The sequence below is a fragment of the Octopus bimaculoides genome, chromosome 7 (genome assembly GCF_046866305.1).
Source record: "Octopus bimaculoides isolate indiv1 chromosome 7, ASM4686630v1, whole genome shotgun sequence".
Taxonomy (NCBI): Eukaryota; Metazoa; Mollusca; class Cephalopoda; order Octopoda; family Octopodidae; genus Octopus; species Octopus bimaculoides.
The window spans coordinates 6,539,565-6,564,670 of NC_142934.1; the positions used below are offsets into that span (position 1 = coordinate 6,539,565).

Consider the following 25,106-nt stretch of genomic DNA (forward strand, 5'->3'; position numbering starts at 1 on the left):
GTGTGTGTGTGTGTGTGTGGCCATTTTAAAGTCACATGTTGTCTAAGAACACACACACACACGCAAGTATGCTTGTATACAAATATATTTACTTGTTTTACTCACTCAAAACACACACACACACACACACACGCCTACAAGTCTACACATTTGTATGGGAAAAAATATTAAAACAAAGAGAACATGCTCTCTTTCTTTCTCATTTTCACACACACACACAAAGGCATTTATTTAGTGTGGCATGTGTTTACACCTATAATCCTAAGAATTTACTTCTATACACACACAGACAGATGTAAATTGATCTCTAAATATATCTGGAAGTACATCTCCAAATATATCTGGAAAAGGCTGTAGGGATATATGTAGAACATTTTTAGAAGCCCTACATTCTAAATATTATCAAAAGTGCATCAAAATGACTTGGCTTTTGTCTTTCGAGCCAAGAAATATGTTTTAGCCTTTAGCAGTTTCTCACCTCTTACCAGGCCTACATATTGCTCATCTACTATGAAGAATGGCCCATCTGTGCCGAGATAATTACTTCAGACCTAAGGAGTGGAGGCCATCAACAACTTCTCCCCACTGTTCTAGACATTGGGTTGTCTTTTCTGTTTATTTCCAGTCAAATCTATATTTTTTTCTTCTCTACCTCAGTAGAGCTATTTTCAGTGTATCTTTCCTTCTGCCTCCCTCATGAGTTCCAGACTGTTTCGCTGAGAGAACACCTTCTTCTCCCAACAGGTCTTGTCGGCTTTGAAGGTGTGTTGACCTGATGCAAACCCATTTTTACCTCTGGGAAGATATGGTTCATAGTAGTCTAGATTCTATTCTTTGATCCAGTGGTTCTCCGCTATTTTTAACTTACTCCTCTTTTACTCAGATGACCCCCACCCCTAGCCATTCAGTGCTTAAAAAATCCTATTTTATTTTTATAATTAAATATTAAGAATTGTATTAAAAAATTGTTATTATGTATTATAGAAGTATAACCAATTTATTGCAGATAAATTTTACCAGCAAAATCTTTTATGAGCCCCCAAGTGTCATATGAACCCCTGTTGAGAGCAACTGCTTTGACCTATCCAGCATGGGAGGTCATATAAGGAGCTTGCTCTCCACTAGCATAGCTCTGAGGATCAGTGAGGTAAACATGTCACAATACCACAGCAAGGATTGGATCTTGTGGCAGACTTGAGATAATACACCCTACTAATTGTTGTCATTCTCAGCCATATCCAGAGAAATAAAATCTACTCTCTCCTCAGCTATAATCCTTCAGTATTTTTTCATTGCCAAAAGACACCCCTTGTTTTTCTGGGCAAATGCTTGATCCAATAATCATAGGTTTTTGTCCTTGTCGATGTTTCTGACACTCTGCTGGGAGGGACACTGTGGCGTAATTAAGCAGCTGTAAAATTTGAGTTAGAAAACCCTATTTGCAAGTTGCAAATATGATGTTCTCCTTCTGAGCTTTTCTGTGACCGGATCCAGGCCATGGAAAAGTTTCCCACATTTGTTGCACTCAACAAGAGACTATTGAGTTGTTATCCATTGGTCTTCATGAGAATATTAACACATTAATGACAAAATGTAGGGATAAATTTTGTATACGTGTGTGTGTATGAGTATACACAGAGTGAGGAATATGTATGTATATGTAATCTTACTTATATATGCATGAATATATATATATAGTGTGTATATATATATGTGTGTATATATATATGTGTGTGTATATATATATGTGTGTGTGTATATATATATATATATATATGTGTGTGTGTATATATATATATATATGTGTGTGTGTGTGTGTGTGTGTATATATATATATATATATATATATATACGTACCCATGACATTTTTTAATAAGAAACCAACCCATCTGTTGTAGTGGTTCAACAGCTACTTGCAGACACTTGAAAACATAAGACTATTATTACACCACACTAAAATAATCTCATCAGTCTGACCTAGAGAAACGCAGTCACTCATAATCACACACTCATTCAAATAACTACATAATTAACTTTTTATTTGTCCGGGCCTCAGTTACGCATTCTCTCTCATGTACCATACACATTCAGTTCTCCTAGGTTTTATAACAATCTCAATTAAAAGCTTTGAGTATAACACCATTCATTGACCCTAGACTAATCTAGATTTAAATGTGTCATAAATCATTATCATCATTACTGTTGTCGTTGTTGCCCTTTTAACTATTACTTCTCCATGCTGGCATGGGTCAGACGGAGTGTGTTGAAGCAGATTATCTTCTGCTGGATGCCCACATGGTTCCAGGTTCAGTCCCACTGCGTGGCACCTTGGGCAAGTGTCTTCTACTATAGCCTCGGGCTGATCAAAGCCTTGTGAATGGATTTGGTGGACAGAAACTCAAAGAAGCCCGTCGTATATGTATATGTATATATATATATATATATATATATGTATATATATATATATATATATATATATATATATATATATATATATATATATATATATATATATATATATGTGTGTGTGTGTATGTTTGTGTGTCTTTGTTTGTCCCACCACCATCGCTTGACAACCGATGCTGGTGTGTTTACGTCCCCGTAACTTAGCGGTTCGTCAAAAGAGACCGATAGAATAAATACTAGGCTTCCAAAGAATAAATCCTGGGGTCGATTTGCTCAACTAAAGGTGGTGCTCCAGCATGGCCACAGTCAAAAGACTGAAACAAGTAAAAGAGTATATATATACACACACACACTTCATGTCCTGGTTCCACAGACAGACAGTCTTCATGTGTGTGTGTGTATATATATATATATAGATATATAAGGCTTTCCAATCATACTGGTGCAAAAGATATTATGGTGGAGGCAATATGACAAATATAGAAATATCTATACACACACACACACACTCCATGTCCTGATTCCACAGATAGACAGTCTTCATGTCTCTATCCATTTGGAATGTCACGAATGTGATACATACTTACATGAGGTCCATCCAGCAACATCAGCATGGAATGTGCCACGCACACACACATGTATCATTGGTATCCCCCAGACTTCAGAGAATACGGATCTGTGCCCTGAGCTGTTCTAAATGCAGTTTGTAGAGCATCCATATGTCATAACAGAAAACTCACGCTCACACAAATAATAACCTCTATTACATCATCATCATGATTGTCTAACGTCCGTTTTCCGATGCTGGCATGGGTTGGACGGCTAGACTGGGGGACTGGCAAGCCAGAAGGCTGCACCAGGCTCCAATCTGATCCGGCAATGTTTCTACAGCTGGATGCCTTTCCTAACGCCAACCACTTTACAGAGTGTAGTGGGTGCTTTTTATGTGCCACCCGCACAGGAGCCAGTCAGGTGCCACCGGCACGGGGCACTCTAACAGAGTGTTGCTAGTATTGTAGCACATTGATAATCTTTCTATTTTATTCTTTTGTATGTGTAGGAATATATACATATCTTTTAATTGTTTCTGTCATCCCATAAATAATGCGTTTTTTTAATACTTCTTTTACTTTGCAAAATTAAGATAAAGTTCTTTTTTAATCTAAAATATACTCTCCATTTTCTACAATGCTCTTCCATCTATCTGGTAAACTTGCAAGGCCCCTCTTTCAAAATTCACTTGTCCGTGACAAAAAATACTCCTCCAGTACTGTTCTGACCTCATCTACAGAATTCATATTTTTTCCGTCCACATGATTTTGAAGACTGCAGAATAAATGATAATAAGATGGGGCAACGTCTGGCAAATATGGTGGGTGGGGCATTGTTTCCCATTCAAACTGCTCCAGCCTTTGGAATGTCATCTTTGTTGTATGTGGCCGAGCATTATCCTGATGGAAGAACACCTTTCGTCTTCAAACCAAAGATGGTCGCTTTTCATCTAACGTTGACTTAAGCCACCCCCAAACTGCTCGCTGTAGATCTCCTTTGTTATCGTTTGGTTTGGGTTTAAAAGTTCAAAGTGGACTAAACCTTTCATATACCCACCAAACAGATAACAACACCTTACATAGATGAAGACCTTCTTTAGCTTAGGGTGCCAGTGTTTCTCCTTTCCTTACCCAGTCTTTGGCACTTGATATTTTTATAGGGAACCCATTATTATTAACTTTCCAGTATAATTTCTGTTTCCATTCATAAAAAGGCAATGTTTTTATGAGTGAAATGTGAAATTTTTCTGAAATATGTTGATGGAAATTTTAAACAACTGAAATACCTTTAAAAACGGTTCTAATCCATCATCAGTTGTTATTCCAAATGATAGACGGATCTTAATGCTGCATGAACTTGATAACATAGAAATGCAATTTTGATCGATGAGTGCCAATGTCTTGTTTATTCATTTCGTTCGGTACAATTCTACAGCAATCCATTTTGGATTGCAGTTGCATGTGTAACAGGATCGACAAAATACAAGCAATGATTAACTGTCAGGTGCAGAAAACCAATTTAATTTGCTGGTATTGTGCGGCGCCTAGAGAGTAACTTACAACTATTTTCTGGTAAAACAATGTTACACATATTTTATCATCCACTGCAACCAGGAAACACCTTTAAGAAACAATTTCAAGCCCTCATTCTCTCCTTTATTAACCATTTTGCCTGTCTTGTCTATCCCTTGTAATTCACAAAACGTATATTCCCTAGGGTCCCTGCATCATATGTAATACACGTTATCAATTTTTTTTTTCAACCACTAGAATAACTTGGAACTTATAAAAGAAAATCTTTATATTACTCAGAACATATGAAACGGGCTAACAAAAGGTCTGAAATCAAGCGTGGGCGTTCGGGCAAATTTCTGATAACACTTTAGTCAGGCAAAGGGTTAAACATTCGATATACCCAGGTTGTTACGTTATTCAAAGAAAGGAATCAAAAGGAGTAGATTTGGTTGTTTCAGTGGTAAAGTTTTAGAATTAGGCATGGCAGTGTGGTTATGAAGCTCATTTTGCAACCACCTGGTTTCAGGAGCGGACAAGTCGGAGCGTCACCACATCCCCTTCCGCCGCTTTTTCTTTGGGGGGGGGGGGGGGGGGGGAATTTAAATTTTGAAATGCCAGTTTTTTTTTTTAGATTCGGAATCTCCATAGCCGAAAACATGGGTTTCTGTAGGCAAAAAAAAAAAAAAAGTTGAAGGGGGTGTTGTGACCTTCACCTATTGTATAATATATAAATGTACATTCATATACAATATACTTAATACTATACAGAGAGCGCGATTTATTTTGAAGGGTTTAGAGTTAGGGTTAGGTTTACGGTTAGGGTTTGGGTTTTAGGGTTTGCGTTAGGGAATTCCGTCCCTAACCGTAACTCTAACCACGAACCCTAACCCTGACAATAAAACCCTAACCCTAACACCGTAGTGAAGATCGTGCAGGTGTTACGGAAAAGGCCGATCTTTGGTAAAGATCGCCGAAGACACTTTTTACGGAAAAGGCCGATATTTAAGAACTCGTACCGAAAGATCGCCAATATTCGCTATAGCTGTGATAATAGACCCTGTGGATAAACTATGAGATGAGAATGAACTCGTATTTTCTTGGTTTGTCTTATCTTCATTCGTTCACCTAGTTTAAACCGTCAAGAAATATGGCTGGCAACTACTTGAGGTCATTTTATCATACGCTGAGGAGAAAATATGGCTACTTCTGTTGCTTAAACGTTGACGCAAAAAATACCGCTTGCGCTTGTGTTAGCAATAAGTGTCATTACACGTCCAAACAGCGTTCATTTAAAATGTTTTGTACGTAACATACCATGACTTTTGAAAATAATCTACCAACTTCGGATCGTTTGTAATAGTTGTAATATGAAATAGATCAATAAGGGCCGCTTATGTGAAGTCACAGTAGTTTTGGTAAAACTCGTTATGTATATGCGTCGGGACCTCTGTATTTAAGTAGTATTGTATCTTCTATCTACTATGGAGCCCTGGGCCGATTAATGCCTCGTGAGCAGGCGGAAACTGTGTAGAACTCCGTTGCCTGGCAACCAATGTTGGTTTGTTTACGTTTCGTAAATTAGCTGTAGAACAAAAGAGGCGGAGAGAATAAGTATCAGGTTAAAAACAAAAAAAGGATTGTAGTCTATTTATTCGACTACACAGTTTAAGGCGGTGCCCCAGGAGGGCTGCAATCCAGTGAATGAAACAAATAAAGTTAGGCCAGTCGTCTCAACCTCAAAAACGTCACACGGTGGTTTATAGTATTCCGCTGCGTCGAGATCCGGAAAATACTTCCACTTTCATGGAGTTCTGAAAACCGAAGTGTCATAATTTTCACTAGCGGTTATATATAAATGTACATTCATATACAATATACTTAACATTCGCTATATCTGTGAAAACAGACCCTGAGAAAATGAGAATGAACTCGTATTTTCTTGGTGTGTCTTATCTTCATTCGTTCACATAGTTTAAACTGTCAAGAAATATGGCTGGCAACTGCTTGAGGTCATTTCATCATACGCTGAGGGAAAATATGGCTACTTCTGTTGTTTAAGCGTTGACGCAAAAAATACCGCTGAGGCTTTTGACAACGTATTTCTGTTTCAACTGGTTGTTTTTAACATATTTACAATACTTTTTAAACCTACTAAATACAGTAGTTCTAGAATATTTAAACAATTTTCTTACCTTGTCCCTTTGTTCAATAGAAAACTAACATGTCGGCCAATGGAGTCACAGTGAAGACTAGTATTTTTCAATCTCTATTTTTTTCTTCCTCGAATCATATTTTAATCGGTAACATCTTTTCCTTTTGAAGTTCCAGACGATTATTCATATTTTATCGATCTGTGAAGTTTTTTTGTATATGTATTGGTGTAAATCGGACATTCTTGAGTGCCGTTGATATAAAAATAAAACGTAGGCTTCGATTGAAAGAATAGCACTACTAAAGAGTTTATAGTGGTATTTTACGACCGAGGTACAGAACATTCTAGCTATGCTAAGACCAACCGCTTTAGATAAAACTGCTCTTCAGATTAAGACATCCTTGCTCTAGAGATTAGAACAAATCACTGCTGTCTAGTCTTGTTTTCAGCAACAGAAGAGGTTTCATTAGAACGACCAAATAAGGCGTTGCCGGAAGTAACATATAATCATTTAAGAGAAAACGAAAGTAAACGTGTTTGTCTTAATACCTTTCTTTATTAATAATTTGTTTGTATTACTTAATTACATAATTGGTTTATAATTGCATGTATTAATTAATAACAGTTATAATTTATTGGTAAAGTAATTATATTTGTTTTACAAACAAAATGAAAGCAACTCCACTCCCGCCAAAAATAAAAACAACAAAAGCTTACGAGAAAGAAGGAAAAGTCTTTATGCTCCTTAATGGTGAAAATACAATTTGGTACATTTGTAACAAGATTTTTATGTAACTGAATGAAAAACTGTAAATATTACCGAATATCTTTGTATTAACAGATTATTACGACTTTGTGAAACGTAATGGTTTTGTCAGATAAATTCGTCCGTATTTCTCTTTCATTTCTGCTTGGTATTCATTCGATCGTTGTTTGTCTGGAAATATTTAAACTGTATTAAAATTTCAAAAATAATAAGCGAAAGTTGCAGAGCTTAAAAAAAGAATATTTTTCGTGTAAATTCAAATGACATCGGTAAAATAAATAGAGGGAGGAAAGGGGAAAACTATTTTAACTGTTTGTGGTGATTAAATGCTGATACGAAAATATGGATATAGGTGACATTCGTAGTTGTCTATTTGCATTTCATTACTACGAATACTGTTAGTAGCTTTTTAAATGGGGCAAATGTGGGGAAAAAATGTTTTATAACAAAATGGAACACATGCATATATATTTACGTTCATATTCATACGCATATTTTATAGACGTGTTGATGTAATGTCTATTATATAACTGAGAATATTATGAAACAGCCGTAAACAAATGGAATAAACATCTATTCACTCACCTCACTTCTCATATATATATGTACTCACACACACATATATATATATATACATACATACATATATACATATATACATACATATATGCATACATATATATATGGCTATCGCCGAGCAAACACGCGAACTTACTTCGTCCCTACTTTCAAGTTCGTGCCTCACAGCGTTCATACACACATAATTTTTCTCGTCTGGCCGTAAAGCCTTTTCTGTTTGTTTTCCTGTCTTGTTTTTTGTCCGTCACTACATTCCTCCATGGCAAGGTTTAATTTGTGTTTTACAAATTTAATTTGCGGACCATGGGAAGAGCCGTTTTAACCATGCGTCCTGCCCAGCTCTTCGAAACGCCGGTGTTAAAACGGGGGTAGCTGATGAAGAAGAATGTTCTCTATGTGGCTTGTGTGTTTTCTCGTCTACGTTTTGTTTGTAATGTCCTGTACCCAGATATGCACCTATACATACAGGTGGATGTCGGTATGCACATACCTGTACATATATATGCATATACTCATTTACTATTTGTTTATATATATATATATATATATATATATATATATATATATATATATATATATATATGTATGTATATATATATATATATATATATATATATATATATATATATAGATAAAGTATATATAAAATATATAGTTTTAGGGAAAATAACCAATTTTCAAGAACTCATCGATGAAAATCCACTATCACATATAGAAAAATTAATAATTAAAAGCACAATAAATGAGTATAATATAAAGTAAAGTAAATATCATAAGATAAATATAATAAAAAGATTACACGTGTTTCATAACCAATTTTCAAATAGAAAAGAAATTTAAATCGATTAAAATCAATTGAAATTATCGAAAATAAGTTCTATTCAAAAATATAGCTACTCGTCAGATCGTAATTAGAACAATAATTAGATATATATCTCAACCAACAATAAGTACCAAATGAATTAATATGAAATACTTATTATATAAAGATAGAAAAATTATTTTAAAAATATCATAATATCAAAATAATAACCATTCAATAATCATCCCTTCATCCATTATAATAACATGTATATTATATACAAAAAACATCTTACATAAATTATCATTGTTTTAAATTATCATTATTTTAAATACAAGTTGAACGAAGTTTAAGTTTAAAATAATAATGAAGATAAAATTAGTACATATTTAACCGGTGTAATAGTTAAAGCTAAAGACGTTTATTTAATTATAATTAAAGATCAATTGAATAATAGAAAAATACAAGATTATTTATTTCTACAAACGTAATAATAAAAATATGAATGAAAAAATTATGAATGGAAAAAATTATGAATGAAAAAATTAGGAAAGAAAAAATTATTAAGAATACACGTACATTCTTACGTGTGTATCCTACTTAATGTGAATACATCGCAAAAGCAAATTTACTGTAGTATTTGTCCGGAAATAATATCTCTTATGGACGTGCTCTGTTTAAAAACACTATATATATATGGGAGGCAGCCTAATAGTATCTTGGCAGCGGCCGGTGAGAATGCTAGATGCGCATATTTGTCTTGTTGGGCTTTGTCGGCAACGTGTACTCGCAGCCAACTATATATATATATATATATATATATATATATATATATATACCCAAATGGAACAAGAACGCAATAGACGGCAATAAAATATCCGGACAGATAGACGATACAAAGTCGGACAAGAAAACCAGGAAAAAGAACACGGACGGGTCGTTCGCAACCTTCTCTCATCAGTCAAGTTCCCAGATCATCCTTACACTTTTGGCCGGTTACACTTAAGACTGTTCAAATCTGGCTGGCCCCAAAAATATCTAAGCTAAGCTAAGCACCTTAAATTTTTGGGGAGAAAGCAAATGAATGCGTACGACGACAACGACAAAAAAAAAAAAAAAACTCTGAAAATGTTACCCAATTACAAATACAAGAAAACAACAACAGGCGTCTTTCGAACAATAAGAGAGCGTGTATATATATATATATATATATATATATATATATATATATATATATATATATATATATATATATATATATATATATATATAAAAACAATATATGAGTATATGCATATATACGTACATGTATGTATATACGTTCATCTACATGTACATATAGATACATAACTGGGTACATGACGTGGCAAAAGAACAAGGACAAAATGGTAAACAAGGTGCAACAAACAAGGTGCAACAAACAAGCAGGCCACATAGAAACATCCCCTTCATCAGCTGCCACCATTAAAACTCCGGCGTTTCGAAGAATTAAGGCAGTACGCATCGTTAAAATGGTTCTTCCCACGAACACAAATTAAATTGTTTTCGTGGAGGGTAGTGGCGGACGGAAAACAAGACAGGAAAACGAAACGGTGAAATAAACAAACAAAAAGGCTGTACAGCCAGACGTGAAGTGTGTATGTCTTGAACGCTATATATATATATATATATATATATATATATATATATATATATATATATATATATATATAATCTGAAATGCTTATTCATGAAATTTTAGTGTTGTCTCTTAGAATTCAACTTTCTTTATAAACTTTCTTTTCCCGCTCCTAATCGATGTTGATTGTATTATCTGACGATGAAGTTGTTTGCATCACTGCCGATATTTCTTCAAGGTTGTTATACGTATTAGTAACAGTACTATTATTTTTAAACATAAGAAAAAACTGACGAAATGCCGCTACACATCTTGTCCGGCGTGCTGACACTTCTGCCAGCTTGACACCTTAATAATAATAATAATAATAATAATAATAATGAGGTAAATTTTCAGATTAACGCCCGCACGATTTTCGCTAGGGTTAGGGTTTTAGAGTCAGGGTTAGGGTTTCAGGGTAAGGGTTTTAGGGTTAAGGTTACGGTTAGGGTTAGGGAATTCCGTCCTTAACCGTAACTCTAACCCTGACCCTAAAACCCAAACCCTAACCCTGACCCTAAACACCTAACCCTAATACCCTAGTGAAAATCATGCGGGTGTTAATCTGAAAATTTACCAGTAATATTAATAATAATAATGTGCGCGCGCACACACGCACACATACACATATGAATTGCTTGTTTGTACAATTATTTGATATCCTTTAATTTAGCCCAAGTTTATTGTAATTAGCGAGTTTGTAAATTATGATGAACGCATCCGCTTTTCCTGGCTGATCTGTTCAAACATGCCTCGGTAATCTTACATTTATCTTATATTTAACTAACACTAGCCTTATTCTCACAATTACTCGCGCACGCACATCGTGGGCGCAGAATGGCCGAATAATTAAAAAGTCTGCTCCCCTCGATAACGACGACTCTGGTTCGATCCCACCACGTGGCAGTTTTACGTAAGTCTCACGTGGGTAGACGGAAGTTGTATTGAAGCCATAGAAGCCCGTTGGGTGATCTCTACTTGTTATATAATTCTAAAGTACAGCTTTGTCAAACTCATTGTACCACGCTTATTCTGTTTGAGAATTTCTTTAAGAGTACACATGTCCTCGGATCTGAATTCAGGAGCAGATAATTCAGATGATGGAACACTGAATCCTCTTTGTCGGACGACGGAGAACCATCTGCCCACACTCACAAGCACTCGCACATCTATAATATATGATACGTATGTATGTGTGTGTGTGTGTGCGTATGCATGTCTGTGCACACATCTGCCATATACGATGTGCGCGTGTACTTGTGTGAGTATTTGTATGTATGCATGAATGTAAACGTGTTGTTTGTGGCGATCCTTCGGTATTGATCTATAGAGTGTCGGTAAGAGGAGACAATGACATGCACCCTCTTTTTCAGCCTTGCCGGATCTATTTCAAAACGGGATCACCAGTATTTTCTTAACGAAACACTAACGAAACACTTTGAAACTTGGGACACTGGTAGAATGTGTCATATAAAACATCTTTTACTCTTAGTCTTCTTAACAAAAAAACGTACATCGCAAGTTATTCCATGTTAAAGTTGTCGTATTTCTGTAATTTCAACCAATCACTGACGTCTATTCAGCTGAATAGAGGAGTTACTGCTGGGCGGTCATAAAAATGTTATTCCCTGTGACATATTTCATCCGGTTTAATCGTAATTTATACGCATATATTGTTTATATAATAAATTACGCTGTGCGTATCTATGTGTGTAACAATTTTAGAGTTCGGATTCTAGAGTTAGGGTTAGGGTTAACAGTCTAGTTAGGGTTAGGGTTAGGGGATTAATACGACATACACCGTTACAGCGCTAACTGTTTTCAACTAAATAGACGTCAGTGATTAGTAGAAATTATCGAAATAAGACAATTTTTTTACATGAAATAAATTCGAATACAAAATTTTTTTTCTGTTCTATAACACAAAATAGATAAGTATACGAAGTTTGAAAGTCTTTCGGTACCAAAAACACTACATAAAACATAAATGAAAACTGGTGCCCCCGTTTTGAAATAGATCCGCCTTGCCTCTTTGTCTCTGTCGTTGAGGGAAGGTTGTGTTTGTGAATGGCGTCATCTATCAATACCGAAAGATTGCCTTATTTGTATGTATGTGTGCATGCATGTATGTCTGCACGTATGTAAGCACACACACACACACATGATGATTGTCACTACTTTATAGAGGAAGGCCATCTCTTCAATTAATAAATAGTCATGAAAGGCGGCGAGGAGCTGGTAGAAACGTTAGCCCGTCGGGCAAAATGCTTGGCGGTATTTCGTCTCTCATTACGTTCTGAGTTCAAATTCCGCCGAGGTCGACTTTGCCTTTCATCCTTTCGGGGTCAATAAATCAAGTACCAGTTACGCTCTGGGTCGATATAATCGACTTAATCCGTTTGTCTGTCTTTGTTTGTCCCCTCTGTGTTTAGCCCCTTGTAGGCAATAAAGAAATAAGAAATGTCAGCACTCCGGGCGAAATGCTGAGCGGTATTTCGTCTGTGTTTACGTTCTGAGTTCAAATTCTGCCGAGGTAGACTTTGCCTTTCATCCTTTCGATAAATTAAGTACCAGTTGCGTACTGGAGTCGATCTAATCGACTGGCCCTCTCTCCCAAAATTTCGGGCCTTGTGCCTAGAGTAGAAAATAATAAATATTGTCATGAGATCTTATATGACTAGCAAGTCCTTCTCTTGACAAACAAACTCTATTGTAGATCTTACAAATATTTTTAAGCAGATAAGTGTCTGGGGTTGTAGTTAAGTCCCGTCTACGAAATGCTCGTTTCAAGATAGATTGGGTAAATTTTCAGATTAACACCCGCACGATTTTCACTAGGGTGTTAGGGTTAGGGTTAGTGTTAGGGTTAGGATTAGGGTTTTAGGGTCAGGGTGAGAGTTAAGGTTAGGGTTTTAGGGTCAGGGTTTAGGTTTAGGGTTAGTGTTTTAGTGTCAGGGTTAGGGTTTATGTTTAGGGTTAGGGTTAGGTAATCGTGCGGGTTTTAATATCGTGCGGGTTGCCGCATTCTATACTTAGTGCGTCTTCCCACCCGACTTAGTTTTTTCATAACTTTCAGAAAAATTGATATTTTTTCCATGAAATATCTACGAATAAACTTCAGATTCCGATTCTAACAAAATCTGTTTTGATTTTTTTTTTTACGAGAGTAAGGGACATGACCTTCGGAAAATTCACACGAATCTGCGTTGTTTCTTCAACCTTCAGAAAAAAATAAGCCGTTTCTAATTGAAATTTTTCTTATCAGTACTTATCAGCTGGTGTTGAATTACGATTGTATCGGAATATAATATGGGTGGTGTTGGGGTGCGAATTAGGGACTCGTACGCATACAATACTGACGCATATCACATGTCTGCAAAATGAAATTTGAAATATCGAAAATAAAATTGTAATGTGTGTCAATATGTGTGTATGCGTTCTCACCTTTTTTTCTACGTTAAATTCCGATACAACCGGAATCTACATCACCGAAATGCATTTGCAGAAAATTTCATTAAAAAGTATCCATTTTTCTGAAAGTTACGAGGAAACGAAATCTGGCGGGTAGCATACTTGTATGTCCGGATGGTCGCCCCCTCTACACCCACGTCACTGGCTTCCAGACAGGTCTTTGACCTCAGTATTGCGGCCTCTAGACGTCGTTAATTCATTTTAGTGCGATTCAATTTTATTGTCAGATGTAGCGCATCTATGAAAAGACTATATGATGTATCGTTCCATTTTTGAGGCGGTAGGGTGTTCTTTGAGAAAAATTAGTTGCTATTTCTAGCAGAAAAAAAAAGGACCAAATAAAAAGGCTCCCCTTGTTGGTTGGTTCGCATGTTACGTTGTTGCATGCAGCTACCGCTTTGTAAACAAAGGGAAGTAACTACAATTTACACAGTACAGGTGAATTGAGGTTATTTCGTTGATGCCATGTGGCGTTTATAGAAAATGGGCGGGTACGCGTGGCAATGTTTGTGTGTGTGTGTGTGTGTTATGCTTACGTGTGTAATTGATGTTTGTGACGTACATGGATATGTTACAATTATGTGTGTGTGTGTGTGTGTGTGTGTGTGTGTCTACTACTACTACTACTACTACTACTACTACTACTACTACTACTATCATCATCATCATCAGCCCTTGTGGCCAATAAAACGAATTAATTATTATTATTATTATTGTTATTATTATTGTGTGTGTGTGTGTATTTTAGAAATAGGCGTATCTGGTTAGACAAGGTTTTCTCTTAAATGTGGGGAAGAAAATAAAGACAAGAAAAAAAAAATGTACTCGGCGATGTAAACATTCGGTCGAGTTTGTGTGTGTGCGTGTGTTTAACGTATTAAAAAAAAAACAACAGCAAAAGTCTTGGTTTATTCTATTTTCTTTCTTTCCAGTTTCATTCATTGCAGCGCAGTCGAAGGGTTCTTATCGATCTCAGTACTTATTTTATTGAATATATTTGCCGAATCGCTATGTCTACGAGTCACATGTACATTAAACAACGTAAATACATACACGCGCGCACGCACACACACACACACACACACACACACACAAACACACACACTATCCGTTATTTTGTTTTAGTCATTAGACTGCTGCCATTTTGGGGCAACGCCGTGAGGGCTTTTAGTCGAATAAATCTGGTATTTATTCTATATGGGACTCTTGCTGACGCTAGCTTACGGGAACGTAAACAAAACAACACCGGTTGTCAAACTGTGGGGCGCGGAGACATATGTATGTATGTTCGACGGCTTTTCCCAGTTTTCGTGAACCAAATTCACTCACGAAGTATTTACCAGTTCGGGGCAAAAATGGAAAATGCTTGTCCAAGGTGCGCTAGCGTAGCTAGAGTGTGTGCAGCCCGGAACGGCCCTTCCATTTGCCGTCCCCGGGCCCCACAAAAACCACAGCAATAGCCTACAACAGGATGAAAAACTGCCCATTAAAAAGTGCCGCCGGGCGCGGACCGTCCCTACCGCCCCCACTCCCAGCTACGCTAAAGCCTAGGTGCTGCGCAGTAGAACGGAACCTCCAACCACGTGGGTGCAAAATGAGTTTCTGAAATCACGAACGTTCGTACAGTTTCTTGTTTACCAAATTTCCATTTACAAAGGCCATTTAATTTGTCCAAGGTGATGTGCAGTGGGTTTGAAACCGGAACTTCATGGCTTCGAAGAGAACGTCTGCGCCCATGCTTGTTTCAGTCATTAGATTGTGACCATGCTGGGGCACCGGCTTGGAGAATTTTTAGTCGATTGAATCGACCCCAGGGCATATTTTTTAAAAAGCCCGTTACTTATTCTATCGGTCTCTTTTGCATACCCGCTAAGTCACGGGGACGTAAACACACCAACATCCGTTGCCAAGCAGTGGCGGAGACCACGCACACACATACACACAAACGAACATATATATCCCTAAATTTTGTATATATGTATATATATATATATATATATATATATATAAATTTATATAAATGAGGATAAGATCAATATTTGAAATATCGATTTTATCAAGTGGCCAGCATGGGAAAAAAACCCATCAAAGGTAATAATTATTTGAAATTATAATTTATGGTATCTAAGAGACACCACCACGCGGTGTCTCTTAGATACCCTAAATTATATGTATATGTATATATATATATATATATATACGACAGGCTTCATTCAGTTTCTGTCTACCAAATCCACTCATAAGGCTTTGGTCGGCACTTGCCCTAGGTGCCACGGAGAGGTACTGAACCCGGCACCTTGTGGTTGGGAAGCAGACTTCTTTCCACAAAGCCACGCCTGCGTCTATGTTAAGAAACGTGTCTTATTTTGTGTGAGCGAGATTGAGAATGGATCGGTATGTATGTGGGTGTAAGATAGACGAGTGATGAGCATGCATTATTTAGAGAATAACGAAAGCGTTGAGTGAATATGTGCGCGTGGAATAGTAATTGCATGTGTGTATGTGTGTGTGTGTGTGTGAGAGAAATAACAGAGATTAAGAAATAATAATAATTTCGGTTAATGTAAACATCAATCATAATTTCTTTTAGTAGCCACGAGGGGCACACCACAAGGACAGACAACAATGTGTAGGGATTTGCATAAAGGACGGGGAGAAAGAAATGGAAAAAAAAAACTGAAATGTGATAAAAATACGCATATTTAATAACATGGATGATGCAATCCTCCTGGTACAGGAGAAACATCAACTAGGTCCAATCATGGAACCTCCACAGATCCAGGATTAACCTGCTCATCACAGGTACGAGCTCTAGGGCCATAATACTTTCTGTTATAAGCACACTGCTTGAAATTTTGGGGGTGGGCTTCGATTGGTACTTAATTTATCGACCCCGAAGCAAAGTTGATTTCGGCGGAATTTGAGCGTAGAAGGTAAGGGCGAGCGAAATACCGCGAAACATTTTGTCCGGTGCGGTTAATGACTCTATCATTTCGCCATCTTGAGAATAATTATATTAAAAGAAAAACACACAAACAAAAAAGAAATCAACGAAAAAATCTAGAGCGATTAAAATCGAAGACGAGAAAAAAAAAAGAGAACACGATGGGAATGACGAAGCAGTTAATGGCGCACACCCGTACACCCGTACACACTTCGCCACGCACTCTTTAGACGGGTGAGGCTAGTTCATGAAATGAATGAGTTTCTTTGCTCCTCGGTGGTCTGCAGCGTCGTTCTCGTTTATACGTTTCGGTTTTCACTTCAGACAGTTCACGTATAGTTTGTCAAACGTGACGGAACAGACTGAGAAAATAAGGGGGACATAGTTTATATATATATATATATATATAACTTAAGAATAAGCACAGCTGGTGTTTAGGGTTGAGGGTTAGGGTTAGAATTAGGGTTCGTGTTACGCTGAAAACGGGTGGTGTGTGTATTCTTTACCTCCGCTTGTATATAATTAAGGTGGGTGACTAGACGCAATTTAAAGCCAAAAAGGAAATAATTCACCGTCATTAAAATGCGACGAAGTGTGGAGGAGCACCAGCATTGCTAGAAATAAGAGTCAAAGAACTGTAGCTTCTGTGGTTAAAAAGTTCTTTGACTCTTTTTTTCGAGTAATGTTAGTGCTTCCTGCACCTTTCGTCGCATTTTAGTGACGGTGAATTATATATAAATATATATATATTAGGTACAGATCAGACAAGCGATGGTTGGTGGAACTTCGAACTCACTCTGATGACAATGAGTGAATTTGCGAGGGAGGGGAGAAGCATGTTGTTAGATCTGAATGAATAGAGAAGGGGTGGGGAAAGAGTGAAGTACTGAGGATCAATACGATCCCTCATACCCTACCCTGGCCCAAATGTATGATCTTTATTATCAATAACGTTAGTATTATTAATATTACGATAGAATAATAGTTAACCGCAGCCCGCTGGAGCAGGCTTAAGGTAACTGGCGTAAAGCCAATTCTGTAATCGATAGCAGATCAGGTTCTCCAGCAAAGTTCATTTCTAGTCGGGTCTTTCCATGTGGGGCACGTTGCCCTGCAACATTCTGTACCCCATTTTTGTTTTTAGCTGTGGTGGGTGGGAGTTCATAGGAGTGGCTGCTATATTTAAGTAAGGCAAGCACTTGAAGCTCGCTCCTTGTTTGCCTGTGACGCTAACAGTGCCGGCAGCGTTAGCTGTGTTAAAGTAGGGGGGAAGGACAAGGAAGAGTTTCTTAGTATAGACGGTGATGGTAGGGGTGGTGGTGGTGGTGGTGGTGGTGTTAGTGTGTTAGTAGTGGCAATGGTCATGATTTGATGGTTATTTTAGGAGGAAGTATATAAGCAAGGATGGTGCTGTTGGGAGAGAAGGGAATACCAAACTAATTATAACCACCTCCGACCCTCACAAATGACAAAACAAACGAACCAAAATTTGAGGCAGGCGGAGTGTAATTATATCTCTCTCTCTCTCTCTCTCTCTCTCTCTATATATATATATATATATATATATATATATATATGCACACGTAAATATTTGGGTGTATATATTATGATATACATACACGCACTCACACACATTAATATACACATACACAGATATGTGTGTGTGTATATATATATATATATATATATATATATAGAGAGAGAGAGAGAGAGAGGGTGAGGGATGGGGTGAAGAAAGAACGAGGGGTTGTGGTGGGTAGGAAGGGCTGAGGAAGTTGGCGTGGGTGTATTGAGGAAAAGAAGGGTTTGAAATAAATGAGGACTGTAATGAAAGCGACCGAGTGTTTCTGTTGCTGTGTGTGTGTGTGTGTGTTTATGTACACACCCTTCTGTGTCTAGAAAATGTGAGAACATGAATGGAATGTGCCATGTTTGAGTGGCAATGGAGTGAGTGAATGGATTAGTGTGTCTCTATGTGCTGGCTCCAACAAGAGAGAGAGAGAGAGAGAGAGAGAGAGGTGGGGGAGAGAGTGAGAGAGGTGGGGGAGAGAGTGAGGGATAAAGACAGAGAAAGAATGTGAGAGGGCAAGAGAATTCCTCTGTTTCTGTTTCAGAAAGATTGGCAAAAGTGAGAAAGAAATGTGATTGAGAAATGGTAAATTTCTCTGGCATTTGGTGAGAATCTCTCATATATGGGTCATACAGTATATGGTTGTTGTCGTTGTTGCTTGGCCTGGGGGTCAGCTCTGACAGAAGGAGTCTTTTATCAAAGGCATAAAGACATTCCACTCTTCAATGTCTTTTTTTTTTGTCTTCTTTTATTTCCTTCTTTTATTTGTTTCAGTCCCTGGCCTGCGGCCATGCTGGGGTTACGGAAGCAAAGAGTTTTAGTCAAAGAAATGGACTGTAGTACCTATTCTGTCAGTGTCTATTTGCCAAATTGCTAAGTTACACGGAGATATAAACAAAACAACACCAGTTGTCAACCAATGTTAGAAAAACACGTACGCGCGCGCACACACACACATGCACAAAAATATGTATACAATGGGCTTCAACACAGTTTCCGTCTACCAAATTCACTCAAAGCATTGGTCAAGCAGTGTTATAGTACAGGACACTTGCCCAAAGTGCTGTATGGTGGGATTGAACCAGAAACTTGATGTTTCATTTTATTGTTTCAATGTTTTTGTTCTGGCTTTGTACACCCCTGACTACATCATTCAAATGTGTCCTTTATTCCTCTGGCATGGTGGAGGGTGATTTGATAGAGTCTTGGTTGCTATTTCCAGCAGGTCAAACACCCACACAAACAGTTCCCTTGTTGCTTGTCATTTTGTCTCTAATTCCACCCCGACCCCCGACCCCGTTTGCTTGTCTATTGGTTATCACTGGGCAGTGGGAGGAGGAAAGAGAAGAAAAAGATGATGGGGAGGTTTTAGAAACTTCAAGAGATATGGAATAATTCGTTTTTAAACATGGAACTCAAAAGAAGATAAGGGTTTTTTTTTTTTCAGCCTAATATTTATATGCTATTATTTTAAACTTTATCTACTTCCAGTTCCGCAGCTGAAAACAAATAATCTAATTCATAAATAAATGAATTCCAACTCTGAAAGTTTTACTTCTGCAATTTTAATTGTACTTCTGTATTTTTAGCTCCAAGATAATTTGTCAGTCTCTTAGCATTAACAGGATGGGTTATTTTCTGATGCCAATTTAGCATGTAGTCTACTACACTATAGGCGTAGGAGTGGCTGTGTGGTAAGTAGCTTGCTTACCAACCACATGGTTCCGGGTTCAGTCCCATTGTGCAGCACCTTGGGCAAGTGTCTTCTACTATAGCCTTGGGTCGACCAAAGCCTTGTGAGTGGATTTGGTAGATGGAAACTGAAAGAAGCCTGTTGTATATATGTATATGTATGTGTGTGTATATGTTTGTGTGTCTGTGTTTGTCCCCCCCAACATCGCTTGACAACCGATGCTGGTGTGTCTATGTCCCTGTAACTTAGCAGTTTGGCAAAAGTGACCGATAGAATATGTACTAGGCTTCCAAAGAATAAGTCCTGGGGTCGATTTACTTGACTAAAGGCAGTGCTCCAGCATGGCCACAGTCAAATGACTGAAACAAGTAAAAAGAGAGTAAAAGAGTACAGTATCCATAACCTCTACTGTGAAATGACTTGATCTGGTTTAAGAATAAGATTTAAGCCAGGGTTAGGTTTAGGGTTAGACTGCATGTGTAACTGGTCAAGTTAAAGTAGCCTGCTATTATGAATCACCAACAGAGAAGTGTCCTTAGTTAAATATTTATAGCAAGATTAAAATCATATTTGTACTGTTTTGAATATTGTAGCAGTGTGGTTAAGGACCCAGTTTTTCGTAACAGATGTGCAGAAAGGTGCTTATCTTTCATTCTTGTACCTAAACTTAAAAGGCAGTGGAGCTTGGCAGAATTAGCATGCCAGGTAAAATACTTAGCATTATTTCATTTGTTTTCACAGTCTGAGTGTCAAATTCTTCTTGGGGTTGATAAATTAAGTACCAGTTGAGCATTGGGGTTGATGTAAGGGACTAACCCTTTCTCCTGAAGTTTCAGGCTGTGCACCTATTGTAGAGAGGATTATTGTACCTAAAATGTTACTTTTGCTCCCATTAGGCACAGGAGTGGCTGTGTGGTAAGTAGCTGTCTGTGTTCGTCCCTCCTACCATCACTTGATAACCGATGCTAGTGTGGTTACATCGCCATAACTTAGCAGTTCAGCTGAAGAGACCGATAGAATAAGTACTAGGCTTATAAAGAATAAGTCCTGGCGTCGATTTGTTCGACTAAAAAGGCGGTGCCCCAGCATGGCCGCAGTCAAATGACTGAAACGAGTAAAAGAATAAAAAAAAAAAGAATAAAAGAATTACCTTCAAAAGCCTGGTACTTGTTCTGTCAGTCTATCTTGCTGAACTGCTGAATCCATGGTCAAGCATCTTTGATGGCATGCTGTGAGAGTATACCACACAATCATGGTGTTTGAGCGAAAGAAGGAGCATTGATCTGTCTACCATTCACCATCACTGACTCATCTCCTGCTCTTGTTAATTTCTGACTCATCTTGCTCTCCCTACCTTTGCTTTGCTCTCCGTCTGGTGATGCTGCAGCTGATAACGTTTATTTGCCTTCTTTTCTTTTCTTTCGTTTGCTGCTGTTGATGGTCACACTGTTTGTCTGTTGCTGCTGTTGGTCTCATTGAAATATGCTGCTGTCAGGCTCATGGATGCTGCTGCTGTCAGTCTATTTGTTCTTCTTGTTTCTCTAGTTGAGGTTGTTGCTGTTGGTCAAATTGATGCTGCTGCTGATGATGCTGTTGTTCTGGTTGTTCTTTGTTTTGTTATTACTAGTGTCACATTGGTTGATCTGCTGCTATTGTTATTCTTGTTGTTGGCGGTGATGATGGTGATGGTGATGATGATGATGATGATGATGATGGCGGTGGTGGTGGTGGTGGTGATGGTAGTTTTGTTGTTGTTGCTGGTGGTGATGACTATGATGATAATGTTGGTGGCAGTGGTAGTGGTAGTGATGATGATGATGGTGACAATGATGATGATGATGATGATGGTGGTGGTGGTGATGGTGATGATGATGATGATGATGATGATGATGGTGATGATGTTGATGATCATGGTGACGATGGGGATGACGACAACGACGACGACGATGATGGTGATGATAAAGATGATGTTGATGGTGGTGGTGATGATGATGATGATGATGATGATGATACCAATAGTGGTGGTGGGTGATGGTTTGATATTGTTTAGTGGTTCGAAGGCAGTGAGCTGGCAGAATCATCAAAACACTGTACAAAATGCTCAACAGCAATATCATCCGTCTTTTTCGTTTTGAGTTCAAATTCCACCAAAAGGTCGACCTTACCCATCATCCTTTCAGGGTCGATAAAATGAGTACCAATTGAACACTGGTACCACTTGAACTCAGAACGTAAACACAGACAAAATACCGCTAAGCATTTCACCTGGCGTGCTAACCACTCTGCCAGCTCGCCGCCTTAAATATCTTTCCTACTGTAGGCACAGGCCTGAAATTTTTAGGGAGGTGGGACCAGTTGATTAGATCAACCCTAGTATGCAACTGGTGCTTAATTTATCGACCCTGAAAGGACGAAAGGCAAAGTCGACCTCGGCGGAATTTGAACTCAGGACATAAAGACAGATGAAATATCGCTAAGCATTTCGCACCGTCTGCTAACGTCTCTGCCAGCTCACCACCTTTTGCATATTTATATATTAAGTTAGACACAAGCTTGAGCTAAAATCTATGCAAACGTGCATCTGGAGACAAGTATGCTTACAAGTGGAAACCATAACAGTCCATTATTACAGATGTGGCTGTGTGGTAAGAAGTTTATCTCCCAATCACATGATTCAAGGTTCAGTCCCACTGTGTGGAACCATTGGGAGGTAGCTTCTAGTATAACCTGGGTCAATCAAAGCCTTGTGAGTTGATTTGGTAGATGGAAACTGAAAGAAGCCTGTTATACATGTGTTTTTGTGTGTGTGTCTGTGTTTGTCCCTTGCCACTTCATGCCAACTGATGTTAGTGTGTTTATGTCCCAGTAACTTAGCAGTTCAGGAAAAGAGAGCAATGGAATAAGCACCAGGCTTAGAAAAAAAAAAATAAAGAAAAGGGTTGATTCGTTTGACTAAAACATTCTTCAAGGCAGTGCCCCAGCATGGCCACTTTCTGATGACTCAAACAAGTAAAAGTAAAAAACAAGTAATGGCAACATGAGACAATGTCTGAATTTGTCAGCATTCTGGACTAAGAACTCTGCCATTATTGCTAAAGCAGTCACCATCACCACCGACACCAGCACCAATGCCATCTCCATCACCACCATCGCCATCATCACTACTACCACCAACACCACCACTGACACCACCACCATTACTACTACCATCATCATCATCACCACCACCACCACCACCACCATCATCATCATCATCATCATCACCACCTATACCACCATCATCATTCCCACCACCATCATCATCATCATCACCACCACCACCACCACCACCAATACCACCACCACCACCACCACCGCCGCCGCCACCACCACTACCGACACCGACACGACCGCAGCAATCCCAAGCTTCACCTATCAGCTCGCTATTTCCACGAATGTCGCGGTAACCATGATTTTTTTTTTTTTTACCAAAACTAACGCCACCATCATGTTTACTGTTACCATCATCATCATCATCATCATCATCACCGCTACCAAATACTACGTCTGTCACAACCACCCTCATCAATACATACATTTACTGTTACCCACCACCACCACCACCACCACCACCGCCACCATAATCGTTATTAGTATCACCTCTATGACCTATCTCTACCCCCACCCCAGCCAATACTACGTCTGTTTACATTGGCACTGCTAATGTAATGTTAGTATAACACTATACTGTATGTAGCAAGCACCCGTCTGCAATTATCTGCAGTGTTCTGTGGATGTCTGCAGCCCCGTTTTTCATGACAAGGGGGTCTTTTCCAGCTGTCGTAATTCTGCATTGCACAACATGTCCGTTGTTTTTCTGCAGCATCAATTGTGTATCCAACGGACGTGCATGTATATCGTTTCTGTTGAAAGCAGGCCTTTCTCTCTGTTTCTCTCTCTCTCTCTCTGTCTGTCTTACTCTCTCTCTCACTTTCCCTCCTTCTCAAATGTACATGCACACACACATACTCATGCAGTCACATATGTATACACACACACACATACACACGCTCATGCTCATGAATACGCACAAAATCATGCGCTTGCACATTAACATAGATTTTCATTCACAAGTACACATTCCACACGTGTGCAGATGTAAGCACACACACGCACACATGCATACACACACATGCACACATGCATGCACATAAACATACATGCGTATATGCTCATGCATTAACACGCATACACACAAAGATACATGTGTGTGTGCTCACGCATAAGTACACGCACACACACAAAGATACGTGTATATGCTCATGCATAAGCACACACATACACACACATGCACACACACATACACGCACGCATACATGTAAGAAGAGATTCATTATCTTTTACTTTCTGCTTCTTTTAGTCATTGGACAACGGCCATGCTGGAGCATAACTCTGAAGGACTTCAGTCGAATGACTTGACCCCAATACTTGTGATTTTTTTTGTTAAATTCGTTACTTATTCTATCAGTCTCTTTTGTGAACTGCTAAGTTTTGGGGATGTAAACACACCAACACTGGTTGTTTAGTGGTGGGGGAAGGTGTGACAAACACACACATGCATGCATGCACACACACATGTATGTATATGCACAACAGGCTTCGACACAGTTTCCTTCTATCAAATTCAATCACAGGATGTTAGTCAGCCTTGTACTATGGTAGAAGACACTTGCACAAGGTGCTGTGCAGTGGGATTGAACCCAGAACCCCTGTAGTTGAACCCGGAAACCCTGTAGTAACCAGACACCCATACTTGCTATGTCATTTTTGTTTACGAAATTTCACACACAAAGCATCAGTCAATCGGAAGTCTACTAGAAGAATCCTGCCCAAGGGGCCGCGTGCTGGGACCAAACCGGGAACCTTGTGGTTTTGAAGTGAATGTTTTCCCCACACAACCTCCCTGATACTTTAATCTTCAAAATATCAAGTCGTGACTGAAGCCAATGAGAGAATATCTT

General features: G+C 38.4%; 1 protein-coding gene and 2 long non-coding RNA genes across 8 annotated transcripts in view; 1 reads left to right on the forward strand and 2 right to left on the reverse strand.

The window, feature by feature from the left end:
• LOC106870670 (uncharacterized) overlaps nucleotides 1-7,111 on the reverse strand; it is a 50,839-nt gene extending 43,728 nt beyond the window's left edge. For all 3 annotated transcript variants that reach the window (XR_001409553.3, XR_016242506.1, XR_016242505.1), the window contains exon 1: nucleotides 6,665-7,111. This is a non-coding gene — a long non-coding RNA (uncharacterized LOC106870670). The remainder of the gene's footprint in view (nucleotides 1-6,664) is intronic.
• The window catches only part of LOC106870669 (sodium-dependent proline transporter), a 133,164-nt gene that overhangs the window by 59,587 nt on the left and 48,471 nt on the right, over nucleotides 1-25,106 (forward strand). The window lies entirely within an intron of this gene.
• On the reverse strand, nucleotides 7,167-14,425 carry LOC149134535 (uncharacterized). The gene is made up of 2 exons (XR_016242507.1): nucleotides 13,873-14,425; nucleotides 7,167-7,561 (listed from the first exon to the last, which is right to left on the reverse strand). It is a non-coding gene; the product is annotated as an uncharacterized LOC149134535 (long non-coding RNA).